At 30.1% G+C, this 6,000-nt stretch overlaps 1 long non-coding RNA gene across 2 annotated transcripts; it reads left to right on the forward strand.

Annotated features, from left to right (window-relative positions):
• Positions 1-3,101: 3,101 nt before the first annotated feature.
• On the forward strand, positions 3,102-5,688 carry LOC104758119 (uncharacterized). 2 transcript variants are annotated; one of them, XR_002036201.2, is made up of 3 exons: positions 3,102-3,165; positions 3,237-3,299; positions 4,184-4,298. It is a non-coding gene; the product is annotated as an uncharacterized LOC104758119 (long non-coding RNA). The 2 variants fall into 2 exon arrangements; XR_015586007.1 differs by having other exon boundaries at positions 3,105-3,165; positions 4,172-5,688.
• The last annotated feature ends 312 nt before the right edge of the window (positions 5,689-6,000 follow it).

Raw genomic sequence — 6,000 nt, forward strand, 5'->3', positions numbered from 1 at the left:
CTCGTGCTAGAGCACGGGTTAAAATTCTTTCTATATATTTGTTTTTAATATAATTTATATAATTGTTTTTGATAGTTTTTTTGGATAAAATATTATATTTCAGATGTTTATCATGGTAAACTGAGAAACGATTGTCATTTCTATTTTGGAGTATTTTCGATATGGATATGAGCAATGTCGATAATGGTGAAAGGAGAATTGGATGGTTTATATTGAAAGTTTGGAAAATTCTCATTAAGAATTTATTTTTAATTGAAGATTTTATTCATTTTTTATGTTTCATAGTATATTTTTATTATCTCTAATAAGTTAGTTAAAAATATAGTCTAGCAAAAAAATATGCGGAAAATAAATTTGAAATATTCTCTTTAAGATTTTGGAAACAATGTGATTCCGAAAAAATAAATTTGCTTGATTCTCTATAAGATTTTTGGAAACAATGTGCTTTCAAAAATAAATTTTAGTTGAACCGACTATTAATCTTGTAACCAATTAATCTATCAATTTGGAATATTCTCAATAAGATTTTTGGTAACCAATTTAATCTATCAATTTGGAATATCCTATAAGATTTTCGGAAACAATTAAAATTGCATCCATTATTTAACCAGTAACCAATTAATCTATCATTTAATTAAGAGAATTTCTTAAAAATACCCTTTTTGATATACCCTTTTTCAAAAATACCCTTTTTGGCTATTTTTATATTTGCCCTTCTTTAATTTTTAATGACCATTTTACCCTTAGATGAAAAATATTTTAATCAATAAAAAGAAAAACAAAATTTTCCCGCCAAAAAAATTTCCGAAATATTTTCCCGCCAAAAATTTTTCGAAAAAAAACTTCCCGCCAAAAAAAATTTTGTCAAAAAAAATTGATAAAAGTTTTTGACAAAAAAATTATCCCGCCAAAAAATTTACAAGGTTTTTAAAAGGTTTTATAAGATTTCTACCTTATAAAAGCCTTATAAACACCTTGTAAAGGCTTTTACAAGATTTTTTAAAATGTTTTAAAATGTTTTTTAAACACCTTGTAAACGCTTTTACAAGGTATTTAAAAAAATTTTAAAAGGTTTTTAAAAGGTTTTCAAATGGTTTTTAAAAAAAAATTTAAAAGGTTTTTAAACACCTTGCAAACGCTTTTACAGTGTTTTTAAAAACCTTATAAACATTTTTAAACACCTTGTAAACGCTTTTAAAAGGTTTTCAAAAGGTTTTTAAACACCTTGTAAACGCTTTTAAAAGCTTTTTAAAAGCATTTACAAGGTTTTTATAAGGTATGAATTTCAATATTTTTGATGGAAAAAATTTTCAATTTTGGCGGAAAACTTTTTTTCTTTGGCGGGAAAAATTTTTTTTTTGGCGGAATTTTTTTTTTTTTGGCGGGAAATTTTTTTCGATTTTGATGACTGTACATTCTTGCTGTCACTCAATAAGGGTAATTTGGTCATTTTGTATATAAAGAGGGGTAGTTTTAAAAATAGTCAACATGAAGAGGTATTTTTAAAAATGGGTATGGAAAAAGAGGCATTTTTGAGAATGCCCCTTTAATTAATGTATAACCTATTTATAACCACTTATTAAAATTATATACAGTAGAACCTCTATAAATTAATACTCGTTAAATTAATAATCTCTATAAATTAATAAATTTCTCCAGTCCCAAGTTGGGACTAGTGTAATTTTGGATACTATTCGATAATATAATAAAATAATAATTTTTTTGAAATTCCTTTATAAATATATGGTCCCATCAATAATATAAATTAATAATTATATAAAATTATCTAAATATATATATATATATCTACGCATTAATTTTTATTAGAGTTTATTTTTAATATTTTTACTATATAAAAATCTTTGAGTGCTATCTTCAAAATATGATAATTGTTATTTTCATTGTAATTGATTTTATAAAAATATTAGTTATAAAGATTAAATCTTATTTTTAATATTTTTTTACCAAATTAGAAAAGTTTCTCTATATCGATAAATTAAAACCTCTATAAATTAATAAAATTTCATGGTCCCGACTTTATTAATTTATAGAGGTTTTACTGTAGTCTACAAAACAATGTTGTGTTACTTCAGTTTTATTATAAAGGGGATCAAATATTTGGCTGTTTAAGTGCAGATCAAGGGTGAACAGCATCAAAGGTAGGCATGGGCTTTCGGTTAACCGTTCGGTTTTGGTTCAGTTGTATTCGGTTTTGGTTCGGTTGTATTCGGTTTTGGTTAGTTTGGATATAGGAATATAACAACCATTTGGATATTTTAGAAATTTCGGTTAAGTTCGGTTTGGTTTCTTTCGGTTCGGTTTCGGTTCGGTTAGTTGAAGAGATAACCATAACTAACATAAATTATACTGAAATTAACCAAATAAACCTAATATAACCAAAAGTAACAAAAAATAACCGAATATAACCAAAATTAACCAAAACTATATTACAAAAATATAAAAAGGGGGAAAAATATTGATCCGATTTTACAAAATAGTATTTAACTTATTAAATTGAAAATAATAACTTTTAAATATATTGATTATTTAAAGTATTTAATTGTTTTGAATGTAGAAATAATTAATATTTTAAGTTTATTTTATAGTTTTGCCTAATATTAAGTATATTATTTTGGGTATAATCTAGGTTTTGGATATTTCGTTTAACCATTTAATTGTCGGTTCGGTTCGGTTTGGTTTCGGTTAGTTTGAACATAGGATTTTACTAACCATTCGGTTATTGAAGGAACTTTGGTTCGGTTTTGGTTTGATTTTTTTTGGTTCGGTTCGGTCGGTTATTTGGTGACCGGTTATTTTGCTCAGCCCTAATCAATGGCCTTGAATGGGGTAGTAGATAAAAAACAGTGGACCCGACCATACAGTTCTTCTTTCTTAAAAGCACCATTCAACCTTTTCCTTGTTTTTTTTAAATTCTCTGTCTGCAGATTATTTTTTTTTGTCTTTTAGCTATAAATGCAGAAGAAACACTAATAAATTCGCCCACAACATTTTTGAAGCTGTCAATCGGCAGAACAGTTAATAAGCCCACAGATTCAACATATTTACCTTCTATATAATGCCCATTTCTTAACTCTTACAACAAAACACAAAACACAAAACACATTCCTATCAACTCTATTTCCATTCATCTTCTCTCCATCAAAGGTATATATTTTTTTTAAATAAACACATTTTTATTTTTATTTTCTATTTCTAACATCTATTTTCTTTAACAGAATTTAAAAGACAATCAAAGCTTCTACCTATCACTTCTTGTTTCCATATTCTTTTGTTGAAAGGTATGTACTTTTATCTAATAAATAAATGTATTTATTCTATATAATATGTAAATAGTTCCATTTAATTATGTTATATAATATTTATTGTAAACTGTCTTATTTTTCAACCAATTATGTAATAAGGATGCTCACTTTATATTTGTATATATATATATATATATATGGTGGTGCTTAATATTTTTCTTATTTTTTTTTTGATAAAAATTTGTTCTTAGTTATTAGATATTTTCCATGGAATTATGATTACTTTATCCTATTTATTCATAATTGTTGGGTATATTTTCTTCTAATATTAATATATAATATGAATATATATTGTATAGGATTACATGTTTAGAAAAATTTATATACATAAATCTTTGTCTAATCAGATATAAAGATAGATAATTATTCTTATTATAGATTAAAAATGTGCTATGAACTCAATAATTACTATTAGATAATCATTTAGAATATTGTAAATCTATTTTCTCAGAAACTTTTAAAGCTTATGAAAATGTTTAAGTACATATTTATTTATATATATATATATATATATATATATATATATGTCTCTTATACTGAATATATATGCATATGTCTCACATAATTTTGTAGATTATTTATAAATCTCACTTAATTTGTAGATTATTTATAAGTCTCACTTAATTTTGTAGAATATCAAATATTGTTCTAAAAAAATTTTGGAATCATTTATTTCATTCATAAGTCAAATTTTGTAAAAGATTTATTGTTAGATATAATAGTTTATCTAAGTTAAGATAAATAAGTTATTATCAACTTTTGGTGATAATATATTAGTAATTGAAAGTTTTCACCATAGTATTTTCTAATTTTTCTCTTATATATAATAAATAAAAATCAATTTAAAGTTGTATTTGTAGGTATGGCTAACCGCAGACAAAACAGAAATTCATCAGTGCAAGAAGATACAAATTTTCCAACAGAAACATCAACACAGGTATAAAGTTACACCTTTGTCTAAGTTTTAGTTATTATTTAAGTACAATAGTTTTTTTTTTAAAATTCAAACTTGTAGATCGAAGAAACTTACAAATGGACTTATAGTCGAGAAAGAATAATTATTGATTTGTACGATAAAGCAATTGCCATGAATGGTTACCGCTTCAAAGATCCTACACCCCTTGGAAGACAGTTTTTGATCCGAAAGATATAAGTAATCGTTGTCATGCATCACTACGTTCTGTCATTGAGAGGACATTTGGAGTTTGGAAGAAGAAATGGAGGATCCTTTGTGAGTTTCCTAGATATAACACTCATGTTCAAAAAAGAGTGGTGATGGCTACAATGGGACTACATAACTTTATCAGAATTTCAAATTATTTTGATGAAGATTTTGCGGAAGTAATGGAGCATACTGATATTAGCGACACAAATTCATAGAATGATGAAGGTGACATGGAAACTACGGCAATAGCTGATGGATATCCTCCTCAATCTCTGCTGAAGTCTCAACCAGCTCTGCACACGTAGCATAACTACGTCCTCTACAATGGACCCTCAAGTCATCACGAAGAGCCCTCATAAACCTCCTGATCTGGGCCTCCTCAGGCTCCATAGCCCGGCCCCCATAACATATAAGTCGACTGAACTCCAAGTCCAACTCCCGCACTGACCGCGTCTCCTAAAAACTGCACCTCCAACCGGTCCATGCCTCTCTAGGATATTACTTGCGGTTGAACTCCAAGACGAAGTCAGCCCAAGTCATCTCTCTCTGCACTCTCCTAGAAGCCACTGATATCCACCACACCTGAGCATCACCAACCAGATGATGGACCCCTATGTCCACCCAAAACTCCTCAGGACATCTCAGAGTATGGAAGTTACGTTCCACACTCGTCCTCCACGCATCCGCAGCAGTAGGGTCTGTACCATCCGAACAGTCACGAGACCCTTCATCTCCTTGAGCATGGAAAAATAACGTCCATGTGCTCCTGCATCTGCAACCACTGGCTGCCGCTCCTCCGCCACCACTGGTGGCAATACCTGAGCCAAAGCTGGTACCACAGCTGGCAACCGCTCCAACAACTGTGCTAGCAAAGCCATAAAGTCAGCACCAGGAACTCCACCTGCTGGGACTCCCACACCCAGGACCCTATCAACACCGGCCACTGGAGCATCAACACCGCCCCCTCCGACCACACTCATGGAATCCTCCTAGACACCCTGCGACTCGCCAACACCCTCAGCTGTCACACTCTGGTCCGCAGTATCACTCACTGCTGGGCCTCTGCCCCTACTACGACCACTACCGCGTCCACGACCACATCCGCGTCCACGACCAGCAACAGCACCATCTCTAGCCATCTGCACTACCATGAACAGAAGACTAAGCAAACAATTTCTATTATAACACAGAAAACATAAACTCACTGTGGAATCACAAAGTAGGCTCGAAGAGGATGTTCTAGGACTCCATGCCACACACAATTGACTAACTCACATAATCAATCAAAGCATGCAAATCCCAAACATCTACAGCACAAAGCCTAGTGAACCCAAACCTAGAACCGTAAGGGCTCTGATACCAAAATGAAATGACCTAACTTTTTCATTTTTTTAATTAATAAATAATAATAAATATAAATATAATAATAATAAATAAACTACAACTAGTGGTCCCATACCAACTAGCCACCTAACAACAATCACAATCAACAACGGAATAACAATACCAATA

Source organism: Camelina sativa, chromosome 17 (assembly GCF_030686135.1).
Source record: "Camelina sativa cultivar CO46 ecotype springtype chromosome 17, ASM3068613v1".
NCBI classification, from domain to species: Eukaryota; Viridiplantae; Streptophyta; class Magnoliopsida; order Brassicales; family Brassicaceae; genus Camelina; species Camelina sativa.